The following is a 17754-nucleotide window of genomic DNA, read 5'->3' on the forward strand; positions in this document are numbered from 1 at the left end:
CGGCGGTCACTGAGATGTATCAAAAGTAGTCAATTACGGGGAAGAAGGGATGGGGCTACCCAGCAAAAAAGACCGCAGGCCATTCGGTCCAGCGGTTGCTGAGATATAAGCCTCTCAAAAGCGTTACAGGCCGGGCCGGGCCGGGCCGCTCATACTGAGATTTTACCGTTATATTGAAAAGACTTCGCTTCGCTCGCTGCGCTCGCTCGCTCGTAATTATCCCGCGCCGTAGACAGTGTTTACAGTTGCTTCACGTGCAAAGAGAGAAAATTATCAGATGTCGTTTAACTGATTTGTTAAATTTCTAGTGACGATTAACAAACTGTTAAACGTCTAGTAGACATTTCTGCCATTTTACCGTCTCGTTATTTTCACCAGTCTGCGCAAGGAAACGCAATGAAACATCATTTCCCTTTTCTTTTTTAGTTCTATTTTGGACTTCATCTTCAATGTACCTGTCCATTTCAGACCGATCACATTGTTTGGACCGTTTTTCAAAGCTTCATCTGTCTCCGCTTCTCTTTGTCTCTGGCTCTGCTGAAATATGTCGTATTTTTTTATAAGATGTATTTTTTACCTTTAACCCGCGACCGCCTGGGGGGGTTCGGATCCGACCCCCTCCGTTTTTTCTTGAATAACTCATGAACCGCTCACGCTATCAACTTGAAACTTCACATATCTTCTCCCCCATTAATTTGACGTTGTCTGTGTAATTTTTAAGAAAATTTTCCCAAAAAATTTTTGAGATATATCGATTTTAGTGATGTAACTTCATGGCGTTTTCAGTCAAAAAGTGGTAAATGTTTAAAAAATCGCCAAAAATCAAGGTTTAAAGCAAATTGCAAATTATGGAAAAGGATAGACGCAGCTCAACGAGTTCTTTAACCCTCGCCCGTATAGGGGGGGGTCGAACGGACCCCCCCCCCATGGTTTTTCGCAAATAACTCGCGTAAAAAAGCGGCCGATCGCGACGAAACTTTCAGTACCCTCGCGTTCATCAATTTTACACATACCCTGAAAATTTCATGACCCTGACCCAAATGACCTTTGACCTGTGACCTACTTTTCGAGACCATGTTTGGCCGGAATCGCGATTCGGCGTATGTCGGCTAGCATTAGCCGCGCGTTTGCAGTCTTTTCGTGGTTTCAAGCGTTCAAACATGTGATATGATGTTGCCCCCATGCATTAGGGTGGGTGTCAAGGTCACCTGAAGGTCAGGTCAGGTCATTGACCTTTGATGACCTCGGTTCACTTTTTCGAGTTTTACATGATTCTAGACCAGTTTTTGGAGCTGAATTCGAATTTAGCAACCATATGAACATTTACGAAGTAGTTTTGGTGCCTTCGTAACATGTTACGAAGCTGTTAGAGGCGGTTGCCACCTACTACGAATACCCTTACTGGTTGACCTGACCTGACCTGACCCGAACTGGCCTAAATGCATGAAAACATCATCTGTGATCAAAACTAACATGATATTCGTGATCAGCACCCCGAAAACCCCATAGCAGCCACACTTTACGACGTTCTAACAGGTCCCGATTTTCCCGACTTTTGGGTCATTGACCTGACCTGCAAGGTCAACCAATGACCTAGGACCTTAAAATTGGGTATCATCGGCTTCCTCTCGTCACGGGCAACACGCTCGTTTTTTCCGCGAACCTCTAGCTCGATCAGGGGCGAAACGGCAAGGGGGGGTCCAACGGACCCCCCCCCCCCCTTATACGTTCGCGGCTGGAAAAACACCAATACGGGCGAGGGTTAAAATGGCTATCTCGGATTTTCCATAAAATGCGTTTTTCACCCCTAAAAATTCAAACAACTATAAATTTTGGAAAACAGCTAATAAAATCCAAAATTTTGAAAATTTCCAAAAACCGAAATATATGTTGTAGAGCTCTATTCGAACATTAGAGGCCCCAAATTTCAACTTTCTATCTTGATTTTTGACCCCCAACTTGTAACAAATAGCTCCAACATACATAGGGCATGGTGATGTCATAAGCATTTTCGTGAATTAGAGGCACTTCTGAACATCGCATGTAAAAACAAATGGCACCACTAGATTTCTGGGACAAAGCTCGTCTAGAAAAGTGCATTTTTATGTCAAAAATAAAAAGTTGAAAAATTGACCTTTTTTCTTAGCCCTCGTTTAGTTATGTATGGTATAAACGAATTTTTATGCTTTCAATGCACACTTATCACCAGCACAGTGACTTGGGATCACATATAACCATTACCATCGGATTCGGAGTGAAACATAAGCCATAAAACATGTGTCGCACGCCCATGTAGTAAAAAGTGAAAACCGTGACCTTTCGTGACCTGACCTGACCTTGACCCGTACTTAGTATGACCCCTATACGCACATGGTACCTTTACTAGGCCTTTGAGGTCATTTTTGGTGAGTTGGTGAGTTTCGAGCAGCAGCTATCGATTCCGCTGTCCGTAAGCCTAATCATGCAAAACCCCAGAATTTGACCTTTGACCTGACCTTGACCCGAAAGTTGACCTCAATCTAAAAATCTTAAGAGTGCTTTGGGAAGGTCTTATAGAGACCTTTCGAATGCCGCCTCGCGGGGCTCGATACGACCATTGGTTCTCGAGATAACATGGTCGGATCCACACCCCCCCCCCCCTCCCCCAGGCTGTCGTGGGTACGGAAATAGCCCAGGCGGTGCCGGATTAAGCGCCCGAAAGATATCGGCGGTACGGGATAAAATTATTAAACCGCTCGTAGGTAGAAAAATCTTTTAAGCGACATAGGCGCGGGAGCCGGGGGGGGGGGGGCAGTGGTGGGCAGCTTACCCCCCCCCCCCCAACTCTGGGTTGTTTTCTTTTTTGTTGAAAAAGCCAAGGGATGAAAAATAAGTGGCCTAAAACCGGTGAGAAAACTAGATTGGGGGGGGGGGTACCCTAGGTTGATCTCTATTATGGTGTGCCCCCCAGTCTGAACGTAGTTCCCGCGCCCCTGGACGGCAATGTGCAGTCTCCCAACCATCACATTTGGATGATGAACGTTCGGACGCATTATACATCACCAACCCACATCATGACAAAATAAAATGAAAAAAGACGCGTGCATATCCTTCGTATACCCCAAGACAAACCATGCCCCTTTTTCTTTTGCCATTCCCAAACAAGACCCTTTAGCTCTGCCGACGTGGGTGCTGCACCAGAAATCATATATTAACCCGCGACCTGGTGGGGGGGGCTATTTTTTGCCCCCCCCCTCCAGACTTTTCGAGATATCTCCAGAACCGCTGCGCTGATCGTCACCAACCTTTCAGTACCCTCCCGGACATCAATTTTACACATTGTGACCAAAAACTTTTCCAAAGGCTATGATAGGTTGACCGGAAATGACGTCAGAGTGACGTCATGTTCTGCCGTTTTCGACCCAAAAAAGGGTTTCGCGGGAAGAGCTGTCAGGCCTATAGCTTTGCAAATACAGAAAAATGATAAAGACATAAAAGCTGTACAATTGACAGGGCTACAAAACTGCTATCTCGGATTTTTGAAATTGTTGGATTTTGACCCCCAAAAATGAAAAAAATATTTTTTCGGATATAATAATCGAAAAATCCAAAACGTTTTTTTAATTTCGCAAAAACCAGAATATATGTGATAGTCCTTACCGCCTTCCATCCACATACCAAATTTGAGATTGATACATCTTTTTTTGGCGAAGTTATAGCGAAAAAACTGTTCAAAATTGATGACGTCAAATTTTCAAACTCAATTTTTTGAAATTCTAGACCCCGTTGCGCAAAACAAAGACCACCATTAGACACCCCGTGACGAGCTGCATCGAATCAATACCCATTTTATGCAAAACTATCAACTTTAAAAATTTGACCTTTTTTGGCCTGACCTTGACCTGACCTTGACCTGCACTTCACCAGAAAGTGACCTAAGCCGTACCTGATAGTCTTATAACCAACACCATTGAGTTGGAAATGAAAAATTGGCCATAAAACATGCATCACACAACCTTAGTAAAGTTGGGCTCATGTGACCTGACCTGTGACCCTTGGTGACCTGACCTGTGACCTGACCTGGTATTGTCAGTGAACTCTAATAGCAACATATCTACTAGGCAACTGACGCCCTATCGCTGATTCTCGATAAAATGCGTTTTCCTCGGTGTTTCAGCGCATTCCCTAGAAGACCCTTGAACGGTGAAACATTTCATCTTTGACCTGACCTGTGACGTCATCGGTGACCCCGAGGTCAATGAAATTTGGTTTCCTTCGACAAATTTGACAGGCCTTTCGAACGCCGTTTGAATTTTGCGGATCCGTCCAGTAGTTTCGGAGATACGATGGGGGCAAAAAATAGCCCCCCCCCCCCCACCAGGTCGCGTTATAAACAGACCCCACCAGGGCGCGGGTTAACCCTCGCCGGACCTATTGGTTTTCTACATATTGGTACGACCCGGACCTATTGGTCCGACCCCCTCGCCGTTTCGCCCCTGGTGGAGCTAGCGCGTCGCGAAAAAAAAAAAACGAGCGTGTGCGCCGTTACGAGACGCAGAGATTGGTACCCGATTTTGGGGTCCTAGGTCAACCGGTGACAACTGAGTTCATGTCAAGTGCCCCAAGGTACGGTTCCGTTTTTGGTGCATAACTTCGCAAAAACGGCCGCAGAGCGCCGATTTCGGCAGCGTCGTGTTCGCCTTGCTCGAAGGCGCGTCGAATGATATACTTTTTGTTTGGGTCAGGTCAACTTGTGGTGTTGACCTCAGGTCAAGGTCAGGTCAGCACCCCCCGGTCACGGAGCTGGTCGAAAGAGGACATGTCGCATATCATTCGATTCGGCAGGTCTTCCTGAGTCTTCCTGGTGGCAATTTCCCAACTCGCTAGCTCAATTAAATCGGGAGTTATTGATGAAAAACACATATGACCTTGGTCCTTGATGACGTCATAAATGACGCCACGCAAGACCAACAATCATTGCAAAAGTGACGCATCTAACCTTGCAAGGAGTGCATCAAATCACGATTCTGTGTGCTTGAGATAGTTTGAGATCGTTCCCCGCGCCAGAGTAGCAGTTTTTATTTTTCCCCGTTGACGTATAATAGTGAGGTCACGAAAATGACCTGACCTCATATGACGTTAAGGAAAAATCCGAGATATACAAGTTGTGAGACTAGTAATGGATACTAGATCCTGCAAGTTTCATTTCCCTGTGAAAGCTCCTCTGGCAGTTAGGGCGTTGCGAAGTTGCGAGTGCAACATCTGAAGACCGTGCAGAGGTTCACTTATGACGTCACACAGGTCAGTGACCTGACCTGACCCGAACATGCGGTTGGTCTCAAAAGATCCGACTTGAATCAAAGGTCAGGTATGCCAAGTTTCAGCTCTCTATCGCCAGCTTGTTCGGAACAATCGCGAAAAAAATGGGGGGGGGCGGCACCCCCCTCGGCCGGCGAGGGTTAACATACGTAACGCATGGTTTTAGATGCATTAAATGGGATTACCCCGCACCGTAGACAGTGTTTACAATTGCTTCTCGTGCAAAGAGAGAAAATTATCAGATGTCGTTTAACTGATTTGTTAAATGTCTAGTTACGAAACTGTTAAACGTCTAGTAGACATTTCTGCCATTTTACCGTCTCGTTATTTTCACCAGTATGCGCAGGGAAACGCAATGAAGCAACGTTTTCCTTTTCTTTCTTAGTTCTATTTTGGACTTCATCTTCAATGTACCTGTCAATTTCAGACCGATCACATTGTTTGGACCGGTTTTAAAGCTTCATCTGTCTTTGTTTCTCGTTATCTATGGCTGTGCCGAAATATGTCGTATTTTTATATAAAATGTATGTTTTACCTTTAAGCTCCCGAAAGATATCGGCACTACGGGATAAAATTATTAAACCGCCCGTAGGTAGAAAAAACTTTTAAACGTCTCGCATATCGGCTCGACGTTTAACCCTCGCCCCGTTGGGAGGGGGGGGGGCAATTTGGCCCCCCTTTCCTGAATAGCAAGAAAACGGCTGCCCGCAGCGCCGCCAAATTTTCAGTACCTTCCCGGGCATCAATTCGACACCTTCACACCAAATTTCAAGTCTTAGGTCACCTTAGGTCAGGAGTTATTGAGGTCAAACTGAGGTCATGTTCGATCAAAAATGAGCAAAAAACATGCAATCTTGAAACGCTCACCAAATCTACAGTTACCAAGCAATTGCAAAATTCTTTATATGGTCTAGTAGAAAAAAAGCGGTACTACAAAACTGCTATCTCGGAATTTCAAAATTTTGGGTTTTTGACCCCCCAAAATTCAAAAAATTGATTTTGTTAAAGAAAAACTAAAGAAAATCCAGAAAATTTTCCGAATTTCGAAAAAAAAAAACAGAACATATGTGATAGTCCCTGCGCTCTTCTATATACATACCAAATTTAAGATCGATATCTCGTTTTTGGCCAAGTTATAGCGAAAAAACTGTTCAAAAATGATAACGTCAAATTTTCAAACTCAATTTTTAGCGATTCTAGACCACGTAGGGCAAAACAAAGCCCACCATTGAACTCCCCGTGGCAAGCTGCATCGAACCAATACCTATTTTATGCAAAATATCAACTTTTAAATTTGACCTAATTTGACCTGACCTTGACCTGACCTTGACCTGACCTTGACCAAAACGTGGCCTAGGCTGGCCCCAAAGGCTGCCTGACTCACATAATCGCGTTTGTCATGTAAAATGGACCATAAAACATGTATCACACGACACTTTCATATTGTGACCCCCCAGTGACCTGACCTCTGTAACATGACCTGGTATCAGTGACCTCAAATAGCAAAATAAGTGTTTGAAGAACATTTCCCCATCGATGATTTTCAATGAAATGCATTTTACTCGATTTTGCAACGCATTTCTTGAAATGCCTGTGAACAGTGAAAATTTGAACTTTGACCTGACCTGTGACGTCATCGGTTTGACCTAGGTCAACAAAATTGGGTCACAAGGTAGTCCCCTGATAGGGCTATCCAACACCGTTTGCCGCTTGTCGCTAGGTTGCGTGATCCTCGAGATCTTAGGAGGGGCAAATTGCCCCCCCCCCCCCAACAGTGAAACGAGTGCATTAAAACACGAGTGCAATAATCAGGAGTGAAACGAGTGCATTAAAACACGAGTGCAATAATCACTCCACGAGTGCACTAAACCCATTAACACGCGCACCGACGGCGGGCGGTTAACCGCCCCCCCCCCCCCTGAGGTTTTTCGTGAATAGCGTTGCTCGGCAGAGCCCAACGGGGCGCGGGTTAACAGATTTGTACTACCTACTCTCGGTTCAATATATAATACTGCACTCGTGGGATGATAATTGCGCTTGTGTGTTAACCCGGCACCGCCTGGGCTATTTCCGTACCCACGACAGCCTGGGGGGGGGGGGGTCGGATCCGACCCCCCCCCTGTTATCTCGAGAACCAATGGTCGTATCGAGCCCCGCGAGGCGGCATTCGAAAGGTCTCTACGAGACCTTCCCAAAGCACTCTTAAGATTTTAAGATTGAGGTCAACTTTCGGGTCAAGGTCAGGTCAAAGGTCAAATTCAGGGGTTTTGCATGATTAGGCTTACGGACAGCGGAATCGATAGCTGCTGCTCGAAACTCACCAAAAATGACTTCAAAGGCCTAGTGAAGGTACCATGTGCGTATAGGGGTCATACTAAGTACGGGTCAAGGTCAGGTCAGGTCACGAAAGGTCACGGTTTTCAATTTCTGCTACATGGGCGTGCGACACATGTTTTATGGCTTATTTTTCACGCCGAATCCGATGGTAATGGTTAAATGTGACCCCAAGTCACTGTGCTGGTGATAAGTGTGCATTGAAAGCATAAAAAATCGTTTATACCATACATAACTAAACGAGGGCTAAGAAAAAGTCAATTTTTCAACTTTTTATTTTTGACATAAAAATGCACTTTTCTAGACGAGCTTTGTCCCAGGAATCTAGTGGTGCCATTTGTTTTCACATGCGATGTTCAGAAGTGTCTCTAATTCACGAAAATGCTTATGACGTCACCATGTCCTATGCATGTTGGAGCTATTTTTTACAATTTGGGGGTCAAAAATCAAGATAGAAAGTTGAAATTTGGGGCCTCTAATGTTCGAATAGAGCTCTACAACATATATTCCGGTTTTTGGAAATTTTCAAAATTTTGGATTTTATTAGCTGTTTTCCAAAAAATATAGTTTTTTGAATTTTTAGGGGTGAAAAACGCATTTTATGGAAAATCCGAGATAGCCATTTTAAAGAACTCGTTGAGCTGCATCTTTTCATGTCCTTAATTTGCAATTTGCTTTAAACCCTGATTTTTGGCGATTTTTAAAACATTTACCACTTTTTTACGGAGCGAGCGAAGCGAGCGTAGTCTTTCCTTAGATTAACGGAAATTTCTGAGTATGAGCGGCCGGCCGTGCGGACGCTTTTGCGAGGCTTATATCTCAGCAACCACTTGACCGATTTACACGCGGTAATTTTTGTAGGGTAGCTTCATTCCTTCTACCAAGTATTGGACTATTCCCGATGCATGTGGGTGACCCCTTATGCACGTGCCACGTGCAAAACGAAGAGGTGTCAGTTTTGTAATTGTTGCAATATCTCGGTAACTACTTGGCCGATTGCGCTGAAAGTTGGCATGTAGGTAGGCACCCACTAGGCACTGCATATCCATGTGCCAGACTTGGGGTGCTGCTGCACATGCGCACGTGCAGGGGTCGTTTCCAGATCTCGAGAACGGCTGGACCGATGGCGCTCAAATTTGGTACGCGGTTAGGGACCAGTTATAGTAGGGTGCCGTGCACAAGTCAGTTGGGACTTATTTTGCACGTGCGCACGTGCAGGGTGCCGCTCCCAGATCTCGAGAACGGCTGGGCCGATTGTGCTCAAATTTGGCACATCGCTAGAAACCGGTCAGTAGGGTGCCGTGCACAAGTCAGTTGGAGGTACCCCCTCGAAATTTCGCACGTGCAAGACTCACCCCCTCGCTCGCTCCGTTAGTCGCCCCAAAAGGCGTTATACTGGTACTAAAAACGCCATGTAGTTACATCACTCAAATCGATATATCTAAAAAAAAAGTTGGAATTTTTTCATAAAAATTGCACAGGAGACGTCAAATTGATGGGGGAGAAGGTATGCCAAGTTTCAAGTAGATAGCGAAAGTGGTTCATGAGTTATTCAAGAAAAACGGAGGGGGGGTCGGATCCGACCCCCAGGCGGTCGCGGGTTAATGCACGAAACAATCGTGCAATAATTGACCCACTCATGCACCAAACCCATTAATGTATCCAAATACATGTGTAAACACGCGCAGTGAAGTTGCCAAGAAGTGATTTGAGTTTGGTTTATTCGAAGTGACTGGTGACCTGACCTTGAAAGGTAGGAGGTTCGACCATGCACACAATGTGTAAAATTGATGAGGGAAAGAAGTCAAATTTCGCGGCGCTACGCGCCGCGGTTTTTACGCTATTCACGAAAGACCTCCGGGGGGGGCAGTTAACCGCCCCCCGTCGGTGCGCGGGTTAATGGGTTTAGTGCACTCATGGAGTGATTATTGCACTCGTGTTTTAATGCACTCGTTTCTCTCCTGATTATTGCACTCGTGTTTTAATGCACTCGTTTCACTCCACTCGTGCACTAAACCCATTCATGCATCCAAAGCCATGCGCTAATTGGGGCTCAGCGTTCGGACGGCTAGCATCAGTCATTTACCAACTAATTGATAGCTTTCATTAACTGTGGCCAGGTTTATAAATGTGGCTGTGTGTGCTACATCAGCAGCAGCCGCACTGATGTCGGATAGCGTTACCGCCCATTATCAGATGGAGGTGAGTGCCAGGCACGGCGCTATATGCAGTAACACGACAGACCTATCGCCGACTCGTCTGCAGAGCACCGTAAATCACGGCATCCGACCGATAGGATCGTGAATAATCGCACGATGCATCTGGAATTGAAGGACATAGCGATATGATCGAATCTGATGACTTTGGGACGTACCAGGCACCGGACTCGTGGGAAACGGATGCCCACATCAACGGCAATACACATTTAAAATGCGGTCCACGGATTGTCACATTTATTATCGGGTTCTTGGGTGGTTTAATCAGTTATCTTGTGCCGATATTTACTGGTACCATGCGGAAGACAAAGGGTACGACCATTAGGCGTTCAGATTTTTACAAAGTTACAACTTTGGTTCAGCTTTTACAGTTAACCCACACAGGTGCTCGGCGTCAACTGTGCCGGACCGGGGGTTTTCAAAAATAAAAATAAAAATCATAATATAGATAACGCCCCCGTCTTCTCGGCTCCTGGACCACGAATTGTCGCCTTAGAGCTCTTGTAACAGCTGGGACATTCCACGATAGATCGTACCAGGCCCGTCACCCTCATCTCTCATATTTTAATGAAAATCCATCCTAGGGGTAATCATAGGCCCCAAAGACGCCTGGCAAAATATCAGAGTTCTCAGATCAAAACTTTTTCAGTTATATTGCATTACATTTTTTTAACTTCGGTTTGTAACGGTGAGTTTGATGGCCTATAACTCAAGAACGGGTTAAGCTACCAACAAACAGTAAACAACACTAAGCTTGCGATGAATCAAAAATTAATATTACTATTTAAAAATTCCAAAGAAAAATTTTCATTGTTGAGCAAAACCCTTAATCTTTTTTCATTTGCCTCTAATGACCTTTGGGACCAAAATTTTTTTTCAATTTTTTATTGTTTCAAAATGAACTTCATGTCATTGCAAATTGACATGCAAAAAATTAGAAAAGTGTTCTTTCTATAAAATCCTCATTTTCCCGCAAACAAAGTGGGTTTCGGAGGGGTTGATACGACCCCAGCACGCCGTTTCGCTTCTAATAGAGCTAGAGCCTCGCGGAAAAAAACGAGCGTGTGTGCCGCAACAAGTCGCAGCGATTGGTACCCGATTTTAAGGTCTCAGGTTAACCGGTAGCGTCTGAGGGCAGGTCAAGTGACTGAAGTTACGGGTTCGGTTTTTAGTAAATAACTTCGCAAAAAATGGCCGCAGAGCCGCGATTTTGGCATCATTGTGTTCGCTTAGCTCAGGTGCATCGAATGGTATACTTTTTGCTAGGGTGAGGTCAACTTAAGCAGTTGACCTCGGATCAAGGTCAGGTCAGAGCCTCTCAGGTCACGAAGCTGGGCAAAGGGTATCATATGACAATATGACATATCATTCGATTCGGAAGGTCTTCCCGAGTCCGTTGGTGGCTTTCCCGACTCTCTAGCTCCATTTGATCGGGAGTTATTGACGAAAAACTCGTACGACTTCTCCATTGACTTATGACAGTGATGTCACGTGACCGACCTGACCTCCCTTAAAAATTCCCAGATATACAAATTGTGAGACCTCTGGAGGACACCATGTACCTATGAGTCCTGTAACTTTCATCTCGGACAGCTATGGTCGTTGGCGTCCAAAACAATGTCAGAACCAAACAGCCTTTTTCACCCTCGTGCTTATAGGAAAGAGGGTTGGTCCGTTGGATGAACCCTCTTTTCACTTTTTATCAGATAACTCAGACTTCAATTGAAATTTCAGTAACCCGTGATGTCACTAGGCAGCTTTACCACGCCATTTGTAAGCTCCCCGGCCGAAATCACTATTCGAAACCGTTATCGTGACGTAAAATAAATACATTTATAGAAAGAACACCTTCCTAATTTTTGGCATATTTGTTAACAATGAGCTAAATATTTTTCTAAAGAAATAAAAATTCAAAAAAATTTGGTCCATAAGTCCAAAAAAATACAAATGAAAGAAAACTCGATATGTCATATATAAAAAATAGCGTATTTTTTGAAAGTTCAAAAATACCTATTAATCTCTGTTTCATTGCAAGTTCAATGTTATATAATATTTGGCATTTGAATAATCCGTCTTAGAGCTACAGCCCGCCAAACTTAGCGCTGCAAAGCAAGATCCAAAAAATGTTATACACCATAACTCAAAAAATACTTATCTGATAAGCCTGAAATTGTTACAGGTGAATTCAGAGCCCCTGATTACCCCTGAGACCAATTCTCGTCAAATTCCGAGAGATGCAGAGGGTGTCAAATTGGAAAAAAGTGGTACGATCTATCGTGGAATGCCCCAGCTGGATGCATCCTGCTCTTTTCTACCATAATAGGACCATTGATTTCTCATAAACCCGCGCCCTGGCGGAGTTTGCTCCCCTCCCCCCTCCAGACTTTTAAATAAATCTCCAGAGCCGCTGCGCCGATCGTCACCAAACTTTGAGTACCCTCCCGGGCATCAATTTTACACATTGTGACCGAAAATTTCCAAAGGCTATGATAGGGTGGCCCATAGACCTCTGTACACAGAGGTCTATGGGTGGCCGCAAATGACGTCAGAGTGACGTCATGTTCTGCCGTTTTCGACTCCAAAAAAGGGTTTCGCGGGAAGAGTGTCAGGCCTACAGCTTCAAAGATACAGAAAAACGTTTAAGACATAAAATGTGTAGAATTACCAGGGCTACCAATCTGCCATTTCGAAATTTTAATTTTTGAATTTTGACCCCAAATTGTTTTGCATATTGCACGATTTGTGCCTTGCGGGAATGATAATTTAACAGAAAATCGTCCATTACACAAATAATGGGACCGACACCAAATTTTCGCTGTACAATCGCTTGCACATCCCATAATATATGACCAAATCCATGTATGTAGGGGAGAGTGGGGCAAAGCGGCCACCCTAACGCTTCTCACGATGCCAACGCTTGATTTTTAAACTTGGGAAGATTCTTTCTATACCAATGTGATCCCTATTAACCCTATTCCTGGCGGGCTCCGCCGGGACAAGAAACTGGCGGGGGGGGGGGGGCCGATTCGGCCCCCCCTGAGATCTCGAGAACGAAGCAAGATAGCGACAAGCGGTAAACGACATCGGATACGCACGGCCAAGATCTACAATTTTTACTAAGGTCATTTTCAGGTCAGGTCAAAGATGACGTCACAGGGGTCGAAAAAGTCAAAATGGCGGCACTAGATATGGAGAGAGTTTTTCTCGAATAACTTTCGAATTAGTCAAGATAGGAACAAACTAAGGGCATCATCGTGATCCTCTCGTCAATCCACATCGAATGATATATATGTTGACCTCGAAAGGTCAAGGTCAAAGGTTGACCTCAGGTCACGTGACCTCGAGGTCATCATGTATATCATTCGATGCGTCTTGACGAGCTGAACACAATGAGACCATCCACGCGTCTGTATCTTGTTCCTGTACGGAGTTATTGGCCAAAAACCTTTGGTGACCTTTGATGACGTCACATGACCTCACAGCTGCCCAACAGCAAAACAGACCTCAAGGTAGTGAAGGTTGATCGTATATGAAGTCATGTATGGTATATGGGGCCATTCCGACCCGTTTTAGTGGTAAAAACAGGGAGTTGATTTTTCCCCCCATTGACTTATAATGGGGAGGTCGCGAAATTGACCTGACCTTAGGTCACCGATATCAAAATTCCGAGATATACAAATTGCACATACTGGTACCCTAACTAAACCCTGAAGAGAAGAAATTGATCGGTCAAAAACTCTAGCTCTGGCGTGATTGCAAACTTTTCTGAGGTAGGGTCACCAAACCGCCTCTGGTGACCTGACCTGAGGTCAGATCAACTCAAAATTTTCAGACATGTTGCGTAGAAGCCTTTTAGGAAAAGTCAGAAAATTTGAGCTTCCTAGCTCAACGCGTTTGGGAGATATAACCAAAAAACCTCAGGGGGGGGCTCCTGAGGCCCCCCCCCCGCCAGGAATAGGGTTAAGTTGCCTTTTATTTCAACTTCGTTTTATTTCCAAAGGCGTTCACATATAGGAGATATTGACAAAACTTTAAACCTATGCGTATTGGCCACTTTGCCCCATACCCTGGGGCAAAGCGGCCACCGGCGTCTTCTCAAGTCTCGATATGAGAAACAAAATAATTGCCTCATGTACGACTATAAGGGTATTTGATGGTGACAAGGTTTAACCCTATTACTGGTGGGCTCTCTGGACTACGTTAACTGGTGGAGGGGGCCGATTCGGCCCCCCTTGATATCTTGCAAACAAAATGTCCGATCTTAATGGGACGAACGCCATTCGATTGCTCTCATCGTGAGCTTTCAGATTGATTCTTTGAAATGATTCTTGAAATGCCTGTGAACGGTGAAAATCCGACCTTTGACCTGACCTGTGACGTCATCGGTTTGACCTAGGCCAATGAAAGTTGGTCACAAGGTAGTTCCCGGGTGGGGCTATCGAACGCCGTTTGAATCGGCCGGTAAATTTCCGAGATCTTAGGGGGGCCGAAACGACCCCCCCCCCTACGGGTGGCAGGGTCCGCCGATAGCCCTACGGGGCGCGGGTTAAGTGTAAACGTGCGATAAAGTGATTATGTGCAGGCATGTGTCAGTAGCCCACGTCTTCATTCTGGCTTTTCTTCGAAATTTGCCGTGAATGGGCAAAAAGCCAATATGTAATGCAGACCTCGTTCAAATACGAGGGTCAAGCCCATGGTCAAGCAGTAAACAGCAGCTCGGCGTGGTGGCTGAAGCGCGAGGCGCACTGGGCCCAAGTCGGCTGCGATTGCGCTGTGTGGTGCCGGCCAGGGGACGGTAACAGCGCTGCGATTGCGCTGTGTGGTGCCGGCCAGGGGACGGTAACAGGCTGCGATTGCCCTGTGTGGTGCCGGCCTCTATTTCTCGTCCCAATCTGGTCTGAAGCTCAACTGGAATAAAACGTCATGTCTGTTGCTCAGTCCAGTAGCTCCACCACAATTTCCAAAAATAGTATAGCACACCAAATAAAGTTTGTAGATGAAATTAAAATATTAGGGATACGATTCACTCGGGACGTTACCAACATAACCGATCAAAATCTCGCATTGAAAATAGCATCACTAGAAACCGAAATTAAACAATGGAAAAGACGCTACCTTACCCCAATAGGCAAGATTACGGTAATAAAATCATTGCTGCTTGCAAAACTTGTACATATATTAATGGCTTTACCGAACCCGTCAAAATTATTTATCAAAAAAAAAAATAGAAAGCATGTTTTATGACTTTCTATGGAATGGTAAGCCAGATCGTGTTAAAAGAATTAAATTAATCCAGGGTTACAATTCAGATGGACTCCAGATGGTTGACGTTAACACATTCATACATACCTTGAAGATAGCATGGATTAAACGACTCACAAACGAATCTGCTTTTACAGCGATTTCAAGAAACGAACATATCGATCCTTACAAACTTCTAATGTATGGCACGGCAAAGCTAACAAATGTAAAAACTCGCATATACGAGTATAATGCATTCTGGCGTGATGTTATTGACGCATTAATTCAATTCAATAAAGCACTTGACATGGAACCAAACAAGATACTTACAGAGCCAATTTGGTTTTCAGATTACACGAAATTCAGAACTTCCACAGTTTCGTCGTGGGAAAAACAAGGGCTTAGCTTTATCGGTGATCTTTTTAACTCAGATACAGGGAATCTTCTGACAAGGGAAGAAATAAAAACAAAATACCGTATCTCAATGTCATTCCTATGCTATGAATCCTTAATTCGAAGTCTTCCCCACGAAGTAAGAACAGCAAACAATGTATTACTCCAAAGACCAAACATACCGTACAGGACACAAATAGTACTGAGTAAACCAAAAGTCAATAAGTTCATATACACATTATTAATAAAGGCCTTAGGGGATAAATATAAAGGTCGTTCTCCACGGTACATGTTTTGCGCGTTTTTAATGACGTTATAACGCTTTTTTGATGTTTTGCGAGTTTTTCATGATCCGGCGTTGATCTGTACCATTAAATTACACGGTGCCATCTCCACGGCGGAAGATATGTCAAAAATCGAAAAACGCGTGGCTTCATAAAATCAAAAAACTGCAAAACTCGTAAAACGCGTCAGGTTGTGTCATGCAAAACTCGTAAAACCTTTAAAAAACGCAAAACTCTCATTTGTAAAAACGCGCGATTTTATCCAAACATTTGGATCGAATGAAAGTTTTCCGGTTTTTGACAAGGCTGAAAAGGTACCTAATCCTTCTGCTATTAATACCATTTTACGGTGAAATGGATGCAATGGAAAGTGTGGAAAGCGATGAAACGCAATTTGATTACGCCAATGATCATGGCAAGTACTCAGACAACCATACCAATAACTTCTGTTGCTATTCCAACGATGTGGATGTCAAATAATTACATAGTGAGTCTATGGATAACAGATATAACGATATCAGATCATTTCAGATAATTGATAATTAACTGATGTCATAGCGGTGATAACAATAGGGTAACGTGATGATACTCCTATATAACTATCTTTACAGCGAAAATCGAGGGGTTAATAGAAGCCGTGCGCCAGATACCTGCCCTGTGGGACAAGAGGGCCACGGCATACAGCGCACGAAGGGCGGAGAAAGATGTTCTTTCTCTGAAATTGAAATTGTTCTGAAATTGTAATTGTTCTGAAAGACTGACAAACTAAAGCCGTAAAAAGCGAAAAACTCGCAAAACTCGCAAAAGCGTCTGTTAAAAAGCGAAAAAAGCGCAAAACTCTCGTTTGCTAAAACGCGTAAAAACCGAAAATGTTTACACGTGGAGACAGTACTTAAAGCATCGAGTGACAAATTAAAGCAAAAATGGATCCACGACATTGGATGCTTCCAAGTAGGAAGTATGTGGCAAATAAAAACAGCTACAAAATCTGTGTATCATATCACATCATATCTTACATCATATCTTCATTATCGAATAATCAACAGAATAATTAGCACGAATACTTTCTTACATAAAATAAAAATATCGAACACGGAATCCTGCACTTTTTGCAAGCAAGAACCAGAAACAATAATACATTTGTTTTGGTACTGCTCAGTAACCCAAACATTCATGCAAAACACAGCAAGTTTTCTTAACACGAAATATAACTTAACCTTTCCAAATGAAGTTCAGTCATGGTTCTTTCTTCAAAATAAGGACTCATTACAAGTACTTATAATAACAATCACCAAAGCAGTAATATTTAAAGCACGTAATAACAGTGAGAAGCCGAGTGTAGAACATTTGGTAATAGCAATTAAAAACGAAATTCAGAAAGAGTACCTTGCAAGTCGCACTAATAATCAGATTGACAGGTTTGAGCAAAAATGGAAATCATTGAGGCACATTCTCCGTTAAAAGCGAATCTCTTTGTATTATGTGCTATAGCAGATGTACTCATGATAGCGAGAGCACACATACACAAGCACACAACTCCACCTACACAGTTACACGCATACCAACATAAACAGGGGACGGTAACAGCGCTGCGCAGTGCGCTGTGTGGTGCCGGCCAGGGGACGGTAACAGCGCTGCGATTGCCCTGTGTGGTGCCGGCCAGGGGACGGTAACAGCGCTGCGATTGCGCTGTGTGGTGCCGGCCATAGGACGGTAACAGCGCTGCGATTGCCCTGTGTGGTGCCGGCCAGGGAACGGTAACAGCGCTGCGATTTCCCTGTGTGGTGCCGGCCATGGGACGGTAACAGCGCTGCGCAGTGGCCTGTGTGGTGCCGGCCAGGGGACGGTAACAGCGCTGCGATTGCCCTGTGTGGTGCCGGCCAGGGTACGGTAACAGCGCTGCGCAGTGCTGGGCTGGGCAGCCCAGCCCGGTTTTTCCTGCGACTCGGCGAGTCGGCTGGGCCGGCGCCACGGATGGCGGGCTCAGG

This window comes from Amphibalanus amphitrite, unplaced genomic scaffold (assembly GCF_019059575.1).
Source record: "Amphibalanus amphitrite isolate SeventyFive unplaced genomic scaffold, NRLGWU_Aamphi_draft 001563F_arrow, whole genome shotgun sequence".
NCBI lineage: Eukaryota > Metazoa > Arthropoda > Thecostraca > Balanomorpha > Balanidae > Amphibalanus > Amphibalanus amphitrite.